A 24,531-nucleotide genomic window follows, 5' to 3' on the forward strand; every position below is an offset into this window, starting at 1 on the left:
AACACCCAACCATCCTCGTTTTACTATGATTTTTTTCAAGTTAAAGGTACCACATAAGACTGTTGCTCTGCCTAGAAACCACATTAGGTGTGCAAAGGCGGCCTCCAGGTAACAACAAGCAGGGCTATCAGTCATTTCAGGAGCAGGAAAGGGGAGGGAAGCAATTTTTGCTGGTGAGCTATAGGGTGAAAAGAGGTAAAGTGAAGGAGAGATGTGTCAGTTTTCTGTCAAACTTGGTCATAAGCACCCGCTGTGAGGTGTGTGTTTGTGTGTGTGTGTGTGTGTGTGTGTTTGGCACATGCCCACGGTGAGGGTAACAGCAGCGGTATGCCCAAACAGATACACTTATCCAGATGTCTTAATCATGTGAGAAGTAGTTGTGATGATAGGCAGTAGGGAGACCACTGTGGAAGAAACCCTCATCGTCCTGGGCATGCATTTATTTATTTATTTATTTATTTATTTATTTATTTATTTATTTATTTATTTATTTATTTATTTATTTATTTGTCCGTCCGTCCGTCCGTCCGTCCGTCCGTCCGTCATTAGGACATAGAACCTGTTGTTAATTTATTTGAATCCCACCACTGGTCCAGAGCATCTGCAAAGCTCTCTTCCAGCACCATATTTGAAATGAATCATTTTTTCCCCTGTCACCTTTCTTTATTGTCCAGCTTTCACACCCATACATGATGATTGGAAATACAAGAGTGTGGATTACATTGGTTTCGTGTCTCCAATAATACGTCCTTATACAAGACGATCTTTTTTATTTTCTTCATTGCTGCCCTTCTGAGAGTCAACCTCTTCCTGATTTCTTGACTGCAGTCTTCCTTTGTATTGATGATTGAGTCAATTATGTTATCACTGTCTTCAAAGAGCTGCTAATAGTTAGAATTGTGGCAGTCTCCACAGTGTGATGTAGTAGGGAAAGTGATGGACTAGGGCTCTGTAGACAATGGTTCAAATCCCTGCTCAGCCATGGAGACTCATTGGGACAGTGGACCTGGTAAAGTCGCTCCTTAAATATCTCTCTTACCTTGAAGGCCCTATTAGGGTTGTTGTAAGTCAGTTCTCACCTGATGGCACACACCAAACAATGTACCTACTTGTTGAGGCCAGTGGCATCAGTATCGAAACTGTTTCAAGCACCTTTGGTCCATTATTTGGTACACAAAACGTTTTAGATAAGGAAAGAAGAGACAACACCTTTCCTGGTTAAATGACTGACAGCTTGCAGGTTCTGAAAGGTAACCTTAATCATAGTGGCAAAGTTCCCACTGTTCCTATTCAAAATTCAGGCACCTAAAAGAAACAGAAAGCACAACAGTGTCTAAAAGACCACAGAAAATATGAAAAACCTACATCCTCCAGTTACCTTCATGTGGGTCTTTCTGCATGAATGAAGCTCAAGTAATAAAATATCTGTAACAGTTTCTGAATTGTCATTTTGGGAATGCTGAGCTTTTACTTTTAGCTCATTCCTCCTCATTGTGGTTACTGGCCTGTGCCAGTAGCTTCCACAGCATGGGAGAAGAAAGTTTCCTGTTAACTAACATGCTAGACTTGTATAAGTACCTTGATCTGAAAGACAAGCTATGTTCTCTCTGGCAAATGTATGCAACCTATATTCTTGGCTAAGTAAGCTACATTACAGATGTATTTGAAGGGGACTGTTAAAGTTTTGAGCAGGAAATAACCAGACTTAGTGGTAGGATGAGTAGCTTCCAAACCACCAACTCTCTTAAATGTTGAGTAAGCCAGACCAGTACCTAAGACTGCTCAAAGTTTCTTTTTCTCCCAGAAATCCTCAAACTTCGACAAAACCATACTGTACACAGAAATATAACATTAATCTTTTACTTAACATGGCAATCTTGCCCCTATGAATTAGCCTTACAGTTTCAGAAATGTGTGTATGTTTCTTACGTGCTGTCAAGTCATTTCCAATTTATGGCAACTCTGTGAGTTAATGACCTCCTACCATTATGCTGCTTATGGCCACAATGTTCAGAAGTAGAGATGCAGATATATACACAATCGCTCAAATAATCGTATAGATCAGGAACATGGGTAAGACTTCCTTGATAATCAAGCTGAAACTATCTGGAAGAAGTGAGGCCAACACTGCTCAGAGAGACACAAGATTAGCAGGACAACTACTTGATGACTAATGCATTTTTAAAAAACCTTTGGCTCCTGGTTCTTCATCACAATAACAGACTTCACAGTACTAGCAGCTTCTGCCAGATGTCTTGCTCAATATTTGGAAGGAACTCTCATTCCACACACTCAACTCAGTCTCTGCAGCCACTATTCATTGGAAAGCTGCATAGTAACATAGCAGGATGTTTAGTGTCCAATTTTGGGGTTGGGAATTACGAAGAACTGGAATGCTCCAAGGTACAAGTCCTGAATTAACAGGGCAACAAATATTCTTCGAAAAAAAGAGAGAATAGTATCACGTAGCCCACACAAGATTGGATCAACGATGAATATAGAACAAATGAGAACAAGCATGAACTTTTTTTGTATCTAGAAGACTGAGCTCTGTTTGATCTGTGTCAAATAGCAAACACTTGTCTTTGCTAGATTAAACAGATCTAGCAAAGAATGATTCTTCCATAATGTGGCTGCTTTCCTTTTCTGTCCTGCTTTTCTGTCGTCTAGCTAATTTTGACACTTCTCAAATTACGACTTGACCAGTCACTCTGTATTTTGAAGGAAATGGGTTTAAGGGTGTTTTTTCTTTTTTCTTTGTTTCTTAAACTGCAATGTAAACGTAAAATACATAAACCAAAATACAAATCAGCTGTGTTCCCCACCACCATAGTTGGGACCTTGTGCAGTAATCTTCTTCTTCCTCCGTCTTTATTCTTCTTCTTCCTTTATTGTCCTCTTCTCTAGAACTGCATTGATTCTTGATTTGAAGCTTTCCCTTTTCCTCTTGGGTGTTCTAACCATTGCATGCACTGCGACGCTAAAATGACAAGCCCTTACAAATGTTCTCTTAGTGGGTTTAGGCTTCTATCTTCTCATCATTATACAAGCTGATTATATCACACTCGGTCCCTTAAAGAAACCAACAAAAAGAAACAGGTTCCAGGATTATTCCTTCCTTGGTGTCTGTCTGCAAATGGCAGAGAGCATTGTTTTCTAGGTGATTGTACAATGAGCGCTTTACTATCTGTTCCAGAATTTTGCCTGGGTTTGATGTCAGGCTGACTAGCCTGTAATTCCTAGGTTCTTCTTTTTTGCCCTTTTTGAAGATAGGACAACATTGGCCCTCCTCCAATCCTCTGGCACCTCACCCGTTTCCCATTATTTCAAGAAAATAATGGATAGTGGTTCTGAGAGTTCTTCAGCCAGTTCCTTCAGTACTCTCGGATGCAGTTCATCCAGCCCTGGAGATTTGAACTCGTTCAAGGTAGTAAGATGTTCCTTGGCTATTTACTAATTTCCAGCTGCAATCCTGTCCCCCCCCCCTTCACTTCCAATTTGTTTGGAAGTTCATAGTCTGTCTTATGGGAAAAGGCAGAACTAAAATAGGAATTGAGCACCTCTGCCTTTTCTTTGTCCTCTGTTGTAATTTTTCCATCTCCATTGTGGAACTATGTCTTTTGTTTGTCTTTTGCTACTCACAAAGCTGAAGAATGCATTTTTATTGCTTTTAGTGTCTCTAACCTCAGCTCATTCTCAGCTTTTGCCCTCCTAATCCCATCTGTGCATTTTCTTGCTACTTGTCTGTACTCATCCTTGGTGGCCTCTCCTTCTTTCCACTTCCTGTACATGTCTTTTTTTTTGTTTGTTTGTTTTTAAGTCATCCCTGAGCTTTTTGTGAAGCCACACTGGCCTTTTTTTTTTGCCACCACCCCTATTTTTTCTTGATAAAATTGTTTGTAGTTGTGCCTTTAGAATTTCTTCTTTTAGAAGCTCCCACCCTTCTTGGACTCCTTTTCTTGTTAGGATCTTGTTACAGGTCAAAACCTGTTACCCAATTTTCTCCAGCAAGGAATCAGGCATGACGCAGCCAGCTGAACCAAAGTCCAATTTTATTGATTAACAATAAAGTCACCTGGAACTTCTCTTAAAAGCAGAGAAGACCCCGAAAATACGGTTTACAGATGTTTTATAATAATACAAACAAAGAACCATAAAGTCCTACAATTCTATTGGTCACCTTTACCCAAAATCAGGATCTAGTCTCTTACTGGATAACGATGCTAAGATTCACTAAACTATGGCTTCCCTATAGATATGCTTAAAAGCTACCCCAATTCCCTTTGACCTGTAACCAGGATGTGCCTCGATGTCTGGAGGAAAGTGTATCCATCTTTCCTTATCTTTTTGTATGTTTATGTATGTCCTTCCTGGACCCAAATGTATGGCCTTCAACCTCTGGCTCCCCTGCTGGGTTTTATTTTTCTACTATCACCTCCTTGTTTTCTGCCTACATTTCTGAATTGGCCAGCTGTTAGAACAAAGGTGAGTGGGCAGAAGATTAAGTTACAAAAAAAACTCTGTATTGCCCGTGAATGTCTTATCTTTGACTCAACTATGGGAAAATATATGAGGCCTATTCTTTGGCTAAATCTATGAGGCATATATTACTAAAGTTTAGTTTGAGCATATCCAGGTATCAATATCCTGCCATGGGACCTTACTTATCCTTATTCTGAGATTATTAAAATTGACTTTTTAAAAATCCAGAAGTGTGCAGCTACACTCTAATTTCATTTCCTTTGAAATCAAGAATTCTAGAAGGGCATGGTCACTCTCGCCTAGAGTTCCCCTTACTGCCACTTCCCCCACCAAGTCATCTCTGTTGGTCAGAATCAAGTCAAGGACAGATAATTCCCTAGTTTCTTTCTCTACTTTTTGTAGGAGAAAATTATCAGCCACACAAGCCAAGAATTTCTAGGAAGGGCCATGCTGTGCAGAATTTGCTTCCCAACATATATCTAGATAATTGGAATCTCTCATCACTACTATGTTGTGTCTCTTTGAAAACGCTGCAGTGTGTTTTTCAAAAGTTTCATCTGCTTCCTCTCTCTGATTGAGTGGTTGGTAGTAGACTCCAATTACCAAGTTCCTTTTGTTTTTTGCCCCAACTAGATTGATCCAGATGCTCTCAGTGGAACAGCCACACTCCTCCTCATGTATTTCTGTGCAGGAATGTGTATTTTTTGACATATACTGCAACTCCATCTCCCTTTTTATTCTCTTTGTTCTTTTTGATCAGTTTGTATCCCTCAATTGCTGTATTCCAGTCATGGGAGTCATCCCACCAAGTGTTGGTTATTCCTATCAAATCATACTTACCCTCCTGAATTAAAATTTCCAGTTCTTCTTGTTTGTTTCCCATTTTCCTGGCATTCTTATACAGACACCAGAGGCTGTGTAATTTGTGGCCTGTTTGTCTTTGTACATTTTAATGAATAATATTATGATTATTATTTTGATTATTATTATGTTTTTTATTGTGATTATTATAGTTAATTTTATTACTGTTGCCCTTTTTATCAGTTTGGTCCATTCCTCTTATTGTCTGCAAGGCTTCATCTACCCTTACCTCTGTGCCTGTGTCTCCCTCCCCCTTCCAATTCAATTTAAAGCCCTCCCAATGAAGTTTTCATGCTGTGGGCAAACACATTCTTCCCAGTCCTTATTAGATGCAAGTCATCTCGTGCTAGCAGTCCTTCTTCCAGGAAGCTCAGCCCATGGTCCCAAAAAACAAATCCCTCTCATCAACACCACCTTCATAGCCAGTCATTCGCCCAGAGGATCTTCCTTTCTCTTTCAATTCCTCTTCCGAGCACTGGTAGGAAAAAACTATCTGGGCCCTAAAGTCCTTGAGTTTCCTTTCCAGAGCTTCAAAGTCATATGTGATCTCTCGGTAGCTCCACAATGGTGGTTGAGGTGGTGGTGGGGTGTTCACTATTATCCATGGTTTTCAGGATCGGCAGGGGGCTTTGGAACCAAGCCTCCATGAATATGGTTGTCCTACTGTATTTCAGCAAGCATAAGAGCAGCTGGACTTTGTGGGAAAAGATCCTATGTAAAATCAACATTTTTAAGGTCCTGCGTCTTTTAAATGGATCAGTTTCAGATTAAAAAAAAAACAGCTTGTAGCAGAATTCTTTTCCTTTTGAGGAAGTAGTGATAGGAATTTGAAAAATAACTACCAAGGTGGCTGAAGCTGAAAACACACACAAAAAAAGAAAAATGTAATCCTGGAGTGTAGGAAGTTTTTTTTTTAATAAACAATATTTAGAACTTTGAAAGTTCACCAAGCCCACTGGCTATTCATTCCCAAAGAGGCATGACAACTTGCAAAGAAAGCCACCTTCGGCTATGTTTAGAAGCTTCTGAAACCTGGCAAATGCTCCTCAGCTCAGAACATGGCAGCATAAACCCGTGAATTAGAATGATTAAAACAGTCTATGCACGGAGCAATCAATCATCAGGGAAAGAAATGTCTCATTTAGTTATTGTCAGCTCTTAGGGTTCATCTCATGAGTCCTGAATGTGGTTATTAAGAAGCTGATTGGGGATATATTGTGAGTGCTGCATGGTGCTGCTGGCAAGGAAGGGATTCAGAAGCCAGAGGCTAATTTTAGAATGGAAAGAATAATTCTTCAGCTTCATAATAAATACATTCAGGGAGTGGGGGAGGAAATAGCCATGCAATTAGCATTTAAAGGGGCTAAAGACCAACTCAAAGTGATCTGCAGAGGAAAGTGAGCAAGACAGTCCCCTGCTACCAGGCCAGTCTTCCCCAAACATAATGCTCTCCAGATGTGCTGGACTTGAGTTGTAGCCCAGATACATCTGGAGGGCACCAGACAGGGGAGGACTACCTTGAGGAATGTGACTGAAACTGGGTTTTCTAAGTGAGTCACCTAAAAGTAATCCCCAGTTTTGCCAAGAGAAGAACTACATCATTTTGTTTCTTTCTGCTGGGTGTGTTAGGCTCGGTGTTGGAGCTAGAAATAAATAAATTCTGTCTTCTGCGATTCTGGGTGGCATAAGCTGTGCTCATCTGTCATTGTGGCAACTGGAGCCATCTGTAACCTTTTTTTTAAACTGTCAAGCATGACTTAATCCAGCTACTGTACAAATATCCTGCCTGATCAGCAGTTTTGATGAAGTCAAAAGCTCATCCACTTCTTTGTGTATCCATTTAGCTGGAACTGCCACCAGTCTAATGAAGGTTTTGGATTTGAATGGACTAGCAGGAGTATCTGAGAGGTGATTTTTCCATGTTTTACCACACTCTGTTCTTCAGATTGCCAGCAGATGGCAGTATGCACCTGGACAAGGAGCCATTGTTTGTTTTGCTTTCTTGGGGGAGGGAGGACTTCGGAGTATTCTTGCGTGTTGCTTATATTTAAGCATGTTTTCATATACTACACAATTCACCTAAGAAAATTGTCTGAAGCTTGTTCCATGCCTTAGGATGTATGGAAAACTTTTCAGAATGCCTCCCTCCACCATGCACCTTTCCAGATGTGTTCGATTATAACTCTGATTTTCTCCACTATGATAGGGCCGCATCAAGAATTCATCTGGAAGGCTCAGGATGTGTGAGACTACTCTTATTTTTAGGGAACAACCCTTTGATGATTTGGGAGCAGCTATGGATCAAAGATTGGGGACGTGCCTGATACTGTTCTGTTTGGCTCTCTTATCCTTATTGGACTACATTTCCCATTATTCTTATTTTGGATACTTGGGTCATACCCTAAAACACATGCTGAGTTTTAGGATGACATGGATATGGATTGCTGAAATGAAATCATCATCATCATCAGGAGGAGAAAGAACTAGACAGGGCAGTGGGTAACATACAGCTCTCTGGAACTTGTGGGTCTGCAGCTCCCAGCTAGGGATGGAACTTTTGGATTTCTAGGTCTTCCAGTCCCAGAAATCACTTTGAATCCCCCCTTGTAGACTTCTGGGTTTGGGAGAGGAGAACCTAGAAGGCAAAAGGGATACCTCTCTACTACTGTTTTCTAGTTCATTCAATTGTGCTTCAGCTGGAAAGAAAGAGGGACTGCCTCTGAGGGGTGTGTCTGGCCCCCTCCTCTTCTCCACAGGCCCAGGTGTTTGTCATGGCGAGAGCATTTCTCCTGTGGTAGGAAGCTGACCACTCTGCCAGCCAGCTGCAGCTGGCTCACAGTGATATATGATCAAATTTAAATTTCTAGAGCTGAGGGTGATCAAAGATGCGTGTGTGTTCTGTATTGTCAAGTCAGAACCGACATAGAGAGACTTTAATAGAGCTTTCAAGCTGTGAAATATTTGAGTGGTTTTATCAGTTCCATTTCCCCAGTGAGTTTCCACCACCAAGTGGTGATTTGAACCGTGTTCTCAAGAGGCCTAGTTTGTCACTTTAGTCACTACACCACACCGGGAATGACCAGGACAAATGGATAGAAAACAACAGGTTTATTGGTTGTTGTGGGTTTTTTGGGCTTCTTGGCCGTGTTCTGAAAGTGGTTCTTCCTAACGTTTCGCCAGTCTCTGTGGCTGGCATCTTCAGAGGACAGCAAACTGTGCTCTGGGTAGGCTTGAGAGTGGGTGGAGTATTTGTGGCTGATATAGCCTCGTGGCGCAGTGGTTAAAACGCTGTACTGCAGCTAAAACTGTGCTCACGACCTGGGGTTCAAATCCCAGGTAGCCGGCTCAAGGTTGATTCAGCCTTCCATCCTTCCGAGGTCGGTAAAATGAGTACCCAGCTTGCTGGGGGGGGGCAATGTGTAGCCTGTATAATTAAAAAATTGTAAACCGCCCGGAGAGTGCTTGTAGCGCTATGGGGCGGTATATAAGTCCAATAAAATAAATAAATAAATAAATATTTCAAAGTAATTACCTGCAGGGACAAAATATGCGAACACAATTCTGACAGCTCTTTTGTTCCTTTTGGTTTGCTGACACACTACCACTTCTGCAAGTGATTGTGTAGCTGGACAGTGCTTTGGGTCATCTCTTCTGCATAGTATGGACCTAGGGGTTAGTGAGTACTGTAGCATTCAGCCCTGCCCTCATCTGTTCGTCACAGCTGAGCAGTGGAAAAGGAGCCAATGAGGGAACGGAAGGTGGTGCTAAAGGGGGAGGTGCTTGGTTATAAAGGGGGGTGTATGGAGTATGAGAGGAGAGTTTTGAGAGAGATCTGTGAGTCTGGAGTGTGTGAGCAAGACAGTCAGTGAGAGTAGGGTTCTCTGTATCAGTGAGTTTAGTGAGTGAGAGAAATTGATTAGCAACTTGTGATTTACCTATTATATTTTACTGATCAAATAAACAAGTTTAAGTTTCAAAGCAACACATGTCTCAGTAAATAATGAGTTCTGAATTGGTATTGGTGGCAGCAACTTGTGAAGAAGAGTGAGCACCTCCTGAAGGCCCGAGATAATAGAGGCTTCAGCGTGCTCGCGACATGTACAATGTCGCTTCCACTAGTATCTACAGGAATGATTAGGCATCCTTCAGTCTCAAGAGACTATGGTTGCGTGCTCTGAACTGTCTTGGAACAGCGTCTAGTGTGGCTGAGAAGGCCAATTTGAGAGTGACAATCCCTTCCATACTGGAGACAAATACAATCTGTCCCCTGTCCAGCTCCCCGATTTTGCCGGTTTGCCTCAGCCTGCTGGACAAGTGTCTCTTCAAAATGCAAGAGGCCATGATGCACTGCCTGCCTCCAAGCTGACCGCTCGGATGTCAAGGTTTCCTGTTGGGTTCAGGCAATGAGCAGGCTGATGGGCTTTGTGGTGATCACCAGATAATGGATAGCAAAGAGTCTCTTAGCAATAGATTAAAGAAGTCAGCCACACACCCAGATGGATGCCTGCCAGCAGTACTCCTAGTGGGTGACTCAGCAAGGAAGCAGAATGAGAAGTCTTCTCCGTCTCTCTCTCCTGTCCGTCTCGGTCTCTCTCCCCCCTGCCCCCAGGAGACTGTCCTTTTATTAACATTACAAGTTCACAGGTAGTGACAGCATTACAGATAGTAAACAGAGTTCAGATAGGACAATGGTTACATCCTGTTATTAGGGTTGGTTATTAGGCAATTAATCAAGCCCTCTGATTGGCCTAAGGAAAGGCCTCTATGGCAAGCTCTCTATGATAATGAGAAAGAGGAAGAATGGTGGCAGCTCCTCCCCTTAGAAGCAGTTTCCCTCACTAGAACACCCATGTGGCTTAGTAACCTTGGGAATGGCACCCCCACAGTTTCCCATCTGTTGAGGTCCATTCCTAAGGCCTTCAGATCCCGCTTGCAGCTACCCTTGTATCACAGCTGTGGTCTCCCTCTGGGGTGATTTCCCTGCACTAATTCTCCATACAGGAGATCTTTTGGAATCCAACCGTCTCCTGCAACTGTCTGGGGGAAAATACCATGTCATTGGTGGATCTTTTAGCTCGAAATCCACACTGATGATTCTGGATAGACTCTTTCTGGAGCTTCAGCACAACATGAGCAAGCAGCTTCCCTACAATGCTGAGAAGAGAGATGCCACAGTAGTTATTGTAGTTTCCCCTCTCTCCTTTGTTTTTATACAATGTGACAATGTTTGCATCCTTCATGTCCTGTGGTACTCTACCTTCCTTCCAGCAAAGACAAAAGATTTCATACAGCTCGATGGTGGTGATCTCTTTACAGCACTTCAGCAGGGGTGTTATCCTTCCCAGGTGCCTTGCTGGAGGTGAGGGAATCCAAGGACACTTTTATTTCTGCTAAAGTTGGTTTGCTGTCCAACTCTTCCAAGACAGGCAGGCACTTGATGTTATGTAATGCCCCTTTGGTTACTAAATTGTCACTGGAACATAGCTCAGAGTAGTGCTGCACCCAGCGTTCCATCTGCTGTGTTCGGTCCTGGATAATCATGCCTGTAGCAGACTTCAAAGGAGCAGATTTCTTTTGTATTGGACCTAAAGCCTGCTTGATACCGTCATACATTCCTTTGATGTTACCTGTGTCCACTGCTATATGTATCTGAGAGCAGAGCTGAAGCTAATAATTGTTAGAACATCTCCTGGCAGCCTGTTGGGCTTTGCTACAAGCAGCTCGAAGAGCTTGCAAGTAGTACTGACTAGGATAGGCTTTGTATGCTGCTAGAGCTCTCCTCTTTTCCTCGATGGTTGGCATCAACTCCATCGAATGGGTTTTGAACCAGTCTGCTGTCTTTTTGGTAGTCTTGCCAAATGTGGACAAGGCGGTGTTATAAGCAGTGTTCTTGAAATGTTCCCATCGTTCAGGTGCATTTGCATCAGCTGGGCCTGGAAGTATTTCCTCAAGCATTGCTCAATAATGCCCATGGAAGCCATAAGAGACCAGTATGGTTTATCACAAGGAATGTGGAGAAGGGAACAGGCACATCTTTTGCCATCCCTTTGACAGAGCAGCACTCCCAGATCTTTGTCCCCTGAAGTGCCCAGTTACTATGTCCCCAGGTGCTAGTAACAATGTTTAGTCTCATGTTATTGTTTGTTATTCCAAGTGCTTTTGTCCTGCCTGGTGTTAAGGAAGAAGCTAATCTCTTCTCAGCCGGTGCTAGCCAAGGATGGAAAAGTCACGATGGGACTGGGATGCTGTGTCTCACTGATTTTCAGGACTGATTAGGTGGGTGTGTAATGAGGCATAAGCTGGTGTTGATGCAACAGACCTAGCCACGGTAGCATGTAGGGCTATGGGGGCACCATGAGCTGGTTGCCTTGAGGCAAAAGCTGAGAAGTCACAGCAGATAGTTGGAGGAATGCCTGTCCACCAGATGGGAAAAGGAGCTCCATCAGCTTTCAAGCAATTTTAAGGAAGAGAGCTGGAATTGTTAGGGGATTCCAAAAAAGAAAGAGCTGGAGGTCATGATGCAGCTGGGAATTCTCAGACATGAGTCTAGTTTGAAAGAAGGGGGAACACAACACTGCTCTTGCTCATGTAGAACTATGCAAGTGGAGCTTTTGGCCTTGATGTTTGACACCAACGCCATTTTCATTGCCTCAGGGGGGATTTTACAAATCTATAGTAGTAGACATAGCTGTGTGGAATGCAGAGAGTGAGACAGTCCCATGCTTTCTTTGGTATGTGTGCTATGGGCTGTTTGAATCAGGGCCAAAATAGTTCACTGGAACCAGATGGAACTTGGAAGTACGGTACGTTTTGTTTAGCATTAGATGTGGGCCGTTTCACTCTATTGAGAGTAAGCAGCAACACATTGAAATGTCACAGGTATCTTCTTAATGTTTCCTTTCTCACTTCATTTAGTGCTCCATTTCCTCTGCAAGTCTCCAAGCCCAGTGGTGCTACAAACATATCACTTATCCTGGAACAGAGGGCAGATCTATGTTCTCCTGGACTTCACCTTATGTGAAGGTCCTTTCTCCTTAAATATTAACTTGAGATTACATACTTCAGACTTTTCCCTTTGCAAAGACATATATAAAATTAAGCCCCCAAACTGAGTAAGCAAATAGGCCGAGTCAGCATCCTGGCTTTTGGTCAGTACATATTTAATGAATCCAGAAAACACCATTCCTCATCCTCTCAGGACAGAAGCCTTTAGTAAGGGGCCAAGTAAATTGATGTTTATTTAAATATGCACATTTGCTAAAAGCTAGCTTGAAGCCTTTTCATGAGTGGCCCTGCCCAGATCCAAAAATAAACCCCACAGGAGGATTGCAGAGGCCAGAAATTCAGAGGCGGAAAAACACAACGAAATGTGGACAGCAAATGCACAGCTTCGGACAGCCCAAAGTAAACTACAGCCCAACTTGCCGGAATCCCTATCCTTTAAGGTTACTCGTCGGAGACCCAAAGTTCAAAAAAGGATACTGGTTGTTACAGGGATGTGAAAACTCAAGTGATATGAAGAAAAAAAAACACACACACTCTACTTTTCCATCTTTCTGCCATCTTTCTCTACTCCAGTCTAGAATGCTATTAACCTTCTCAGGGGCTATTCCCAGGCTTTGGAATGGGAGGCTCCCAGAAGCCGGGTTGGCCCCTCCCTCTTGTCCTTCCATTGTCAGGCAAAGACCTTATTTTTTCCCAGCAGGCTTCTCAGCAATAGGTGTCTCAGGAATGATTTGTTTATTAAGCTTAAAGGTTTTTAAACGTTTTTTTTTTAAAAATTAAATAGTTTTTTGTCTTGATATATGTTTGTTTTTTTAAAAAAATATGGTATTTACATGGTGTTTTAAAAACTGTTAATTACTGTATAACTTTAGCTGTTGCGAGCTGTCTTAGGTGCCCTATGGGCAGAAAAATAAATAAACACAAATAAATAAGTAAATAAACCCCATGATCCAGCAGGATGGGGGGAAAATTCCCTGTCTGTTCTTTTAAGCCTTTCTTCAATGCCCCATTCCTATCCATTTTAGATGGATTGTTATGCATTGCTGCTTTTATTGGTTTGTGGGTATTGCTCATGTTTACCATTTCACAGAGCAGTATTTGTTTGCTTCTTAATATTTGTATAGTTATTGTTTTTAGCTTTAGTAAGCCACCTTTGTATAATCATTTTTCTTAGCTTTAAATGTTTTCTTTCAATAAGATAAGCTGCCTTGGGTCCTTTTTAAGGAGAAAGTCAGGGTAAAGATAAATGAATGAATGAATGAATGAATCAATCAATCAATCAGTCAATCAACCTTCTATTCAAAATAGGATTCAGAGCAAAATTCTCCTTTTCTGCTCTAATTGATCACACACCTCCTGGAAAAGCTTTAGTTTTTACCCTGGATCATATTTGTTTCTTAATTATTGTGCTTAATGTTTCTAATAAAACCAGCTTTTGAGAAGCTGGAGCCACAGTATTATCACTGCATGAGAGTGCAGTGATATTATTGTGCTGGCACAGCCAATCAACATTCTACAAGGCAATTCTAAAAATGGGAGCAGCCTAAACAAAAAATTAGAATTTAGAAATTGGAAGGCTTTCACGGCCAGGATTTTTCGGGCTCTTTGGCTGTGTTCTGAAGGTTGTTCTTCCTAACGTTTTGCCAGTCTCTGTGGCCAGCATCTTCAGAGGACAGGAGTAGCACTCTTTGCTGCTACTCCTGTTCTCTGAAGATGCTGGCCACAGAGACTGGCAAAACGTAGGAACCGTTAGAAACTGGACTTTACATCAGCACCCGATTGGTCACAGTTCAGTTTTAGCAGTCAGTCTTCTCTTGCTCTGTGCCAAATTTGGGAACATTTAGGCAAAACATTTTTTTAAAAAGGTAAAACTGTTTCCTCTCACATTTAGAAATAGGCAACTTTAAACATCCCCAGATTTAAAATACACCATATAAGTTGAAAGACCAGTCTTGCTAATCCTGAAAGAGAATGGTTGGCCCCATCAGCTTTTTTTTTTTTTAATTTGGAAAGACTCCAGGCTGTAGGAGATGAAACACTGTTCTTGAAAAAAGGACCTTCAAAAGAGAGAAACTATGATTTCTTGTCATGCATGGAACAGGCTGGCCAGCAAGAGCTTTGCAAAGTATATTCAAAATGTCAGGAAATGCCCCAATAGTGCTGCAAAATATCATGTCTGTTTTGCCAGCAGGAAAACAGATGCCAGGCTTTACATAGCAAAAGGCAACCTGAATGTTGATCATCCAAAACTTCAACCAATAGAAACCTCTCGAACCTGTTGAAAAACGGCTTTGACAATTGGTTTGTGTTTGGGTGAGAAGTGGTTAACTGGTAAAAAGAAAGAAAGAAAGAAAGAAAGAAAGAAGAGTCAGCTTCCGGATCTTCCCTTGCTTGTTTTCTTTTTGTGAATGATAATGAGCACAAGAGGGTACCCTGTATACTATCTTAACTGATGTCGTTGGTGTTGTAAACATTCAGACTGCTCTTTACTATGTAAAGCTTGGCATCCTTTTTCCAGTTGGCAACAGGAATGATATTGTGCAGCAATATTTCCTGGTGTTTTGAACCATACAGAAGCACAATATCCCATATTCATAAACTGGAGAGGGGATTTTTTTTTAAAAAAAAATTGAATTGTTACTTATCTTTTGTGCTGTGCTCTTATTGTGCCAAGGAAATACTCATCACTGCCTTTCATCCTGTTCCAGTGAGAAGCCTGTGGCTGCACAGCTGCTGGTAAGAAAACTGTTCCTTTCAAGGCCTCTGGATTCTTCCTCATTGTCCCAATTTACCTCCAAGAAGGCAGAAGGAGGAGGTTTGGGGTGGGGGTGGAATTGCTGCCGGATTATCTGAAAGCCTCATTAAATGCCAAAAGGAGCCAAGGAAGCTGAGACGGGTGTGTGTGTGTGTGTGTGTGTGTGTGTGTCAGGAATTAATTCTTTAGAATTTGGCAGAAAACTGTAAAAAGAGAATCTCAACTTCATAAGCTAGTGTCCTGTTACAAAAACATGGAGTGGAAGGGCAATTGCAGAGGTTCTCCCCTAATTTCTACAATCTCCTGGTCTGGTTCCACCCAGTGTACAAATGGCACATGACAGGGAGCCTGCCAAGATGGGTTCAGGGAGGTTTATGCAATTGCTTTTCTGCTCCATATTTCTGCAGTATGATCCTGGCCTTGAACACTCTGTAAATTGTTGTTAAATCCTATCTCACATCAGTACATTAATGAGACAGAGAGAATAAACTGATTTTCTTTGACCACTACAGGAAACAATGGTTGCCTGCTGCTTTCTCTGTCTTTCTCCCTTTCCCCACCAACATCCAAAACATTAACAAGGAAGAGTACCAATTCCCATTTTAGAATGCCTTCTTTCCTCTGTGCTGTCTTGTGAACTGTGTTTTTCAATCATGATGGCTATCTCAGCAGGACCAAGGGGACATTTTTCAGCAGGACCAAGGGTGTTTTTCAAATTTGCTGGGGCCTGCAGTCAAAATTTTTCTCACAAGCTGAGTTCTATCCAAATGGGCTCAGGTAGCCGGCTCAAGGTTCACTCAGCCTTCTCTCCTTCCAATGTTGGTAAATTGAGTAAACCAGCTTGTGTGGGGGGGGGCAGATGTGTAAATAGCCCAGAGTGTGCTTTAGTTGCTATGAGGTTATATACAAGCAGCACACTTCGCTTTGTTTTGCTGGCTGCCTAATAAGTGTATGTCCGAAGAGGCTAATTTGCATTTTTTAATACAGCAGTTATGTGCCACAAAGATTGTTACAATGAGTTTTTGCTAATGACAAAATATTTTTCACTTAAAAAAAACCAAAATAAAAAAAGTCACAAGGAAATTCTCGAATTGGGGGTCTGAGGGCCACAGGTGTCACAAAAGTGGCTCTGAGCCTGGATGCAACCATGGGGCCACAAATTTCCAAACCAGTTCTGGATTCTATATAGTAAATTTGGGCAAACTGTGGCACAGGGCTATTAAAGCTATTTATTTATTTATTTGTTTGTTTGTTTGTTTGTTTGTTTGTTTATTTATTTATTTATTTATTTATTTATTTATTTATGTATCTCCTCTCCTCATCCCCATAATCTTTTGTTATTGTTTAGTCGTTAAGTCGTCTCCGACTCTTCGTGACCCCATGGAACAGAGAGCACGCCAGGCCCTCCTGTCTTCCACTGCCTCCCGGAGTTGGGTCAAGTTCATGTGTGAGGGTTCAGGTTCAGGCTCTGATTTTTCTTCAAATAAATTGACAGACTTCTTCAGTTTAAATCAGTATAACCTTTACTGGATTGTTTAACAAATAACCTGTGTCAACAAAGGTATCCCAACCATTTCCTCCCTCTAACAACTAGTTAGATGGGGGCCTCCAGTCTTCAGCTTTAAATGGGTTGCACCCCTGAATATTCCAGGGTCCCGGCCAGTCCAGTGTAAAGTCCAAGTTCAATAATTGTCCTGTCTCCTCTTCCAGTAAGGGGACTGTGTCTTCATCCCGGTCATCTGTCCAGACCTGGTCTTGTGAGGGGGAATCCTCTGGCCATAGTCTTCCGAGGGACCCCTCCACTGTAGCTCCATCATCCCCCATTCTAATCTTTCTCTCCTCTCCCTCTCCACCTTTTCCTTCTCTTCCCTTAACTTCCTCCTCCACTCCTTTGTCTCTCGCTCTCCCCAATAAGAGGGTTTAGGGCTACTCTCACTTCTCCTCCTTGCATCCGCCTCCTCCTTTGGGACTCTTTAGTTTTTCTACCTTCCTTGTCCATGGATCTTCCAACCAGATCCACTTCCAACCACGAGGCAGGTTTCTGTCCCCCCCCTTTATATCTACAAGCCCCACCTCTACCTCTACCTGGAGCTGTCATTCCGCTCCCACCAAAACATTCCTGCTTTCTTTAATAGTCATTCCTTTCAACTTTTCTTCTACAATCCCTGGGTCTGTTCCGGGTGGTCTTATCTTCCTGGGAGGGAGAATAGTTGGCGTTTGCACTTCCTTGTTGGCAGAGGGCAGGAGGGACGGCACTCCCGTGCGAGGAATCTTGCTCTCACCGTCAGTCTTACATCATGTTGGCAGCTTCGCAGACACTGTCCAACCATCTCGTCCTCTGTCGTCCCCTTCTCCTCTTGCCTGCACACTTTCCCAACATCAAGGGCAAAAATAGGGAGTCTTCTCTTCTCATGAGATGGCCAAAGTATTTGGAGCCTCAGCTTCAGCCCCATAACTACTGCCAAATAATTATTTTCCACAGTAAAAAAAAGAAAAAGAGACAGAGGGGATGCAACTTTTGGGAACTTCTATGAAGAGCAGCTCATCTTTTCAGATGACAGCAGGCCTTTGCAATGTATACCATCCCAAAATACAATTATTTTGTTTCCTTTTTTTAAAAAAAAGACTGTAAGTGGACTTCCAAGACATTTTCCCATCCCATCCCTTCCCCCATTTTTTGGCATTCCATGAGGCACACAGTTGTTCCTGAAAACAGAAAATTGGTCCCTGGGCCTGCCAAAGATCTCTGCTCTTCAGATAAATGTTGTCAATCCATAATAAATCTTTGAAGAGGAAGGTCCTGTGGATGTTACCTCTGGAATCTGGATGCCATCTCATCTCTCTTGGGTGGAGTGATGGTGACCACACAGAACAGATCAGGCTTATTTAAATTTTCTTGCCTGTGTACAGTTTGGGTAATGTTTTAACTAATATTTATTTTCCTGAATTACTAATGAGACAGTTTCTACAACAAACATTGTCTTGTCTGAGGTACAGAACTGGTTTTAGTATCAGATGAAGTTTCTGAATTATGGCTTTAAGGACTGCTTGATGCATGGTGGGAAAGCAACAGCCAGCTGCAGTAGGTAGGGGAAAACAGCAGTCTGGAGACTTAGTAAACCACTGAACAAATGCCAATGAAGAACATAACATACTATTCTGCAAGACATTTTTACCATTTCCAAGCATATGCCATATTTTCCAAAGCAACTGGGGGTTAGCATCCTGTGGAACACAAACCACATCATTATCAGATTGGGGGTGTGTGTGGATTGATAACCTGTACCATATAGAAGTACCTTCATGAATTGCTGCCTTGTCGTGGCGAAGGGGCCTGAGTAACTCAGAGAAGCTATGGGCTATGCCTTGCAGGGACACCCAAGATGGACAGGTCATAGTGGAGAGCCCTGACTAAATACAATCCACCTGGAGTAGGAACTGGGAAGCCACTCCAATATCTTTGCCAAGAATACCCCATGAGCAGAAACAAAAGGCTAAAATATATGATGCCGGAAGGTGAGCCCCTCAGGTCGGAAGACATCCAACATGCTACTGAGGAAGAGCAGAGGACAAGGACAAGTAGCTCCAGAGCTAATGAAGTGGTTGGGCCGAAGCTGAAAGGATGCTCAGCTGCGGACGCACCTGGAAGTGAAAGGAAAGTCCGATGCTACAAAGAAGAATACTGCATAGGAACCTGGAATGTAAGCTCTATGAACCTTGGGAAGCTGGATGGCAAGAATAAATATTGTCATCCTGGGCATCAGTGAACTAAAATGGACTGGAATGGGCGAATTCAATTCAAATGATTATCATATCTACTATTGTGGGCAAGAAGCCCATAGAAGGAATGGAATAGTCAACAAAAGAGTGGGAAAAGCTGTAATGGGATATACGGTAATCTCAAAAATGATAGAATGATTTCAATACAAATCCAAGGCAGACCTTTCAACATCACAATAATCCAAGTTTATGCACCAACCACCAATGCTGAGGAGACTGAAATTGGCCAATTTTATAAAGATTTACAACACCTTCTAGAACTGACACCAAAGAAAGATGCTCTTATTATAGGGGATTGGAATGCTAAAGTAGGGAGTCGAGATAAAAGGAACAACAGGAAAGTTTGGCCTTGGAGTTCAAAATGAAGCAGGGCAAAGGCTAATAGAGTTTTGTCAAGAGAACAAGCTGGTCATCACAAACACTCTTTTCCAACAACACAAGAGGCGACTCTACACATGGACATCACCAGATGGACAACACCAAAACCAGATTGATTATATTCTCTGCAGCCAAAGATGGAGCTCTATACAGTCAACAAAAACAAGACCTGGAGCTGATTGTGGCTCTGATCACCAGCTTCTCATAGCAAAATTCGAGCTCAAACTGAAGAGAGTAGGAAAAACCACTGGGCTAGTCAGGTATAATCTAAACCAAATCCCTTATGAATACACAGTGGAAGTGAAGAACAGATTTAAGGAACTCGATTTGGTGGACAGAGTGCCTGAAGAACTTTGGATAGAGGCTCGTAACATTGTACAGGAGGCAGCAACAAAAATCATCCTAAAGAAAAGGAAATGCAAGAAAGCAAAGTGGCTGTCCAAAGAGGCCTTAGAAATAGCAGGGAAAGGAAACAAAATGCAAGGGAGATAGGGAAAGTTACAGAAAATTGAATGCAGACTTCCAAAAAAATAGCAAGGAGAGACAAGAGGGCCTTCTTAAATGAACAATGCAAAGAAATAGAGGAAAATAATAGAAAAGGAAAAACCAGAGATCTGTTTAGGAAAATTGGAGATATTAAAAGAACCTTTTGTGCTAAGATGGACATGATAAAGGACAAAAATGGTAGGGACCTCACAGAGGCAGAAGACATCAAGAAGAGGTAGCAAGAATACACAGAAGAATTATACCAGAATGATCTGGATGTCCCGGACAACCCAGATAATATGGTTGCTGACCTTGAGCCAGACTTCCTGGAGAGTGAATTCAAGTGGGCCTTAGAAAGCTTGGCTAACAGCAAGGCCAGTGGAGGTGATGGCATTCCAGCTGAACTATTTAAAATCTTGAAAGATGACGCTGTTAAGGTGCTACATTCAATATGCCACGAAGTTTGGAAAACTCAACAGTAGCCAGAGGACTGGAAAAGATCAGTCTACATCCCAATCCTAAAGAAGGGCAGTGCCAAAGAATGCTCCAATTACCATACAATTGCACTCATTTCACACGCTAGCAAGGTTATGCTCAAAATCCTCCAAGCTAGGCTTCAGCAATATTTGGACTGAGAACTCCCAGAAGTACAAGCTGGATTTTGAAGGGGCAGAGGAACTAGAGACCAAATTGCTAACATGTGCTGGATTATGGAGGAAGCCAGAGAGTTCCAGAAAAACATCTACCGTACTTCTGCTTCATTGACTATGCAAAAGCCTTTGACTGTGTGGACCACAGCAAACTATGGCAAATTCTTAAATAAATGGGAGTGCCTGACCATTTTATCTATCTCCTGAGAAACCTATACGTGGGACAGGAAGCAACAGTTAGAACTGGCTATGGATAAACGGATTGGTTCAAAATTGGGAAAGGAGTACGACAAGGCTGTATATTGTCCCCCAGCTTATTCAACTTATATGCAGAATATTATGCGAAAGGCAGGACAGGAGGAATCCCAAGCCGGTATTAAGATTGCCGGAAGAAATATCAACAACCTCAGATATGCAGATGATACCACTCTGATGGCAGAAAGTGAAGAGGAAATAAAGAACGTTTTAATGAGGGTGAAAGAGCTGAGTGCAAAAAACGGTCTGAAGCTCAACATCAAAAAATCATGGCTACTGGTCCCATCACCTCCTGGGAAATAGAAGGGGAAGATATGGAGGCAGTGACAGATTTTACCTTCTTGTGTTCCATGATCACTGCAGATGGAGACAGCAGCCACGAAATTAAAAGACACCTGCTTCTTGGGAGGAAAGCGATGACAAACCTCGACAGCATCTTAAAAATCAGAGACATCACCTTGCCAACAAAGGTCTGCATAGTCAAAGCTATGGTTTTTCCAGTAGTGATGTATGGAAGTCAGAGCTGGACTATGAAGAAGGCTGACCACTGAAGAATTGATGCTTTTGAATTGTGGTGCTGGAAGAGACTCTTGAGAGTTCCCTGGACTGCAAGGAAAACAAGCCTATCCATTCTAAAGGAAATCAACCCTGAGTGCTCACTGGAAAGACAGATCCTGAAGCTGAGGCTCCAGTACATTGGCCATCTCATGAGAAGAGAAGACTCCTTGGAAAAGCCCCTGATGTTGGGAAAGTATGAATGCAAGAGGAGAGGGGGACGACAGAGGACGAGATGGTTGGACAGTGTAATTGAAGCAACCAACATGAATTTGACCGGGAGGCAGTGGAAGACAAGAGGGCCTGGCATGCTCTAGTCCATGGGGTCACGAAGAGTCAGACACGACTAAACAACAACAACCATAGAGAAGATGCAGAGATAATACCTGGTTCATTAAGACCATTATCCATCTTTACAGGATTAAGATCATATTGTTATACTTAACTCGTACAAAAGAGCAGAGCTGCATTTATATTTATTTATAATGTAACACCCAAATATGTTGGTTCTTATGAACATAGTGTAAACATATACTGACAAATCCTTGAGCAGGAAGGTACTTTGTACTCTTTGGAAGAGACAACAAAGAGAATTGACAGAGAATTTGTTGTGGCCTGTCTTTGTGCTACAGAATTGTTACCAGATGGTTATCAGGAAGCAATTTTCTTATTTATGCAATATGTGCATGAGTCTTTGCTGGCAACTTGGACTGGATCTTGACATGCACACAAACAGATAATTGGCACTTCTAGGATTTGTCCTTGTCAGGCTCCCAGTATATTGCAGGCTGCAGTCAGTTTGAAAAACATCATTCTTTCCAGTTAAAAGAATATAGGAAAGCAACTGTTATTGCTGACATGTTGGTTTTATTTTTTGTGTGTTTTGTAGTTCAAGAGTGTCTTGGAAACAACCTGTGGCTATATCATAATAACTCATTGCGACGCCTGCAGGAAAAGCACATCTTATTTTTTAATAAGTGGAACAGTGCCCTCTTGTGGGAACAAACAGTTCAGCCAGTGCTGAGAATGAAATAACAAAACTAAACAATGCACCCTTCTGCAGATTTCAGTATGGTGGTGGTAACCTTTAAAGTCCCAAATTCTCATCTCCCCCATCAGGTAAGCACTGTATTGTTTGTCATAATGGACACTGTGTGTTCTTTTTTGTTGTGTACTGTACAATTTGTTTGGAGCCGGTCTTTAACAGTAGTAAATTCAGTTCAGTGGGAGAAGCTTTGTGCTCTGTCCCAAATTTGGAAGCAAACAATGGAATTCCTTGTCTCGTGAAGCCTGGGGTAGTTTCACTTGGGTGTCTCTGGTAGTCTGTGAATACTTATTTTCCCTCCCAGGTGTTTACCTTCCCTATTACCTGATGCTTCCTGTAAAGGAATAATTTTATCTCTGCATACTTTCTCAGCTCTTTTGTGTTATACTGCAGTTGTTGTGTTCTCCTGGGTTAAGGAAGAGACAGGCGGATCCCATTCCACCATCATAGGTGCTATAGCTTATACTGAAGAGAAAAAGAACACACCAGGTTCAGCTGGTTTGGCAGTTTAGGTCTGACTAAAGCCTGTCCTAATTTGGGTTAGGCGGGATTAGAAGTGTCATGTTTTAATGAGTCTAAAGTTTGATGAGTGGTTCAAGTAGTTTGAATGGGACTTTTGTCAGGGGTGAGAATCCAGGTCACTGGCAATATTTTTGTAATGTTTTCCTTCCCTCTTGCAGTCTCTGTTATACTGGATGTCCAATGTTGCAGGGATTGCAAAACTGGGTTGTGTGCCTGAATGTGGAATAGGGACAGGAGGAGAAAAACCACTGCACAGGTATTGTATGAATGATGTTTTTCACCATTTGTATTTTGGGCTTGTGTTTTTCCCCACCATAGACTTTGCCAGTATGTGACTTGGTCTAGAATTTTTCCATTTGTACTGTATTCACTGTATTATGGAAGGATGTATGACGTTTATAAGTTTTTTTAGGAATGATCCCAGCTGTCCACCGTATGGCTGGCGGAGTTTTCTGTGGCACACTGTGCTCTGCAGGAACTGTGTTCTGTGGAAACTACTTCTGCTTCAAAAGCTGCTTTTCCCAAGAGACATGACAGACCTGGTCTGTAGTTCTTTCATGGGGCTAACACCACACTCTATCTAGCCAAAGTTCTAAGAACCAATCTCCTTAAAGATGGTTATTTATTTTCCAATTTGGCAAAACTTTGCACTTATTTATCTAAATTTTAAATGCACAGGGTACACAATGCACTCATTTCAGAATTGTAAGTTTTTTCCAGTCTCATGCTTTTACGGTGTGAAGACACAGCTTTTTAAACTGCCTTGTGGAACTGTAGCAAAAATGATACTATGATCATTTTTGGCCTTTGTAGATGTTAATTTTAATGGTTTTTATAGTTGAATCATTTTCTACCTTTAGCACTAATCTGTCATGGAAAGGCAGGATAGTAATACAATTTTTAACAACAACAACAAGCACTCCAAACGAATGTGATGAAAGAAAAGATCCAAGGAATCAGTGCTAACAGCAAATGTCGCCTCTGCCAAGAAAAACATGAAACTGTGTCACACCTCACTTGCGAATGTCCAAAGACTGCACACACAGATTACAAAATTAGACATGATAGAGTGGCAAAATTAGCGCACTGGTCATTATGCAAAAAATATAACTTGTCAGCCTCAAAAAACTCATGGGAACATCAGGTAGAGAAGGAGTCAGAAAATGAGGAAGTCAAGATCTTGTGGGATTTCCAGATCCAAATGGATAGACACCTTAAACATAACACACCGGACATAGTAGTAAGCGAATGAAGAAATGTCTGGATCATTGACATTGCAATTCCAGGGGATGCCAGAGCTGAAAATAAAGAATTGGAAAAACTAACAAAATACAGAGACCTGGCAATTGAAATGTCTTGCTTTTGGATGGTTCCTGTAGTCATTGGGGCTTTGGGAACAATATCAAGAAATTTCACACAGTACTATAAGCAGTTGCAGATCTCAGAAATGACACTATCAGAGCTACAAAAACTGATACTATTAGGAACAGTATACATACTGTGCTGATATTTAACAGTTTTTTAGTTTATTAAAAGAGAACTTATCAAAGTCTGCATACTATGTCAATAATTACTGAGCCCCCACAATAAGATCGCACAGAAAAATAATGTTTCACCTCTTTTTAAGTTCATTATCATACGTGTGTGTGTGTGTGTATGTAAAAGTATAAGAAGAGGAATGCTGTTGGTGAGTGGTGACCTTCTCCTTGTCCTCCCCATCTAAATCGATCTATATGTTCCACCCAGCTTTGCCCCAT

General features: G+C 41.9%; 1 long non-coding RNA gene across 6 annotated transcripts in view; it reads left to right on the forward strand.

The window, feature by feature from the left end:
* The window catches only part of LOC110087734 (uncharacterized), a 98,062-nt gene that overhangs the window by 42,846 nt on the left and 30,685 nt on the right, over window positions 1-24,531 (forward strand). For 5 of the 6 annotated variants that reach the window (XR_013540568.1, XR_012085623.2, XR_012085626.2 and 2 more), the window contains exons 2-3: window positions 22,097-22,326; window positions 22,933-23,030. The exons of the other annotated variant lie outside the window; for it this stretch is intronic. This is a non-coding gene — a long non-coding RNA (uncharacterized LOC110087734). The remainder of the gene's footprint in view (window positions 1-22,096; window positions 22,327-22,932; window positions 23,031-24,531) is intronic. 6 annotated transcript variants of the gene reach the window in all.

The sequence above is a fragment of the Pogona vitticeps genome, chromosome 1 (genome assembly GCF_051106095.1).
Source record: "Pogona vitticeps strain Pit_001003342236 chromosome 1, PviZW2.1, whole genome shotgun sequence".
Classification (NCBI taxonomy): Eukaryota; Metazoa; Chordata; class Lepidosauria; order Squamata; family Agamidae; genus Pogona; species Pogona vitticeps.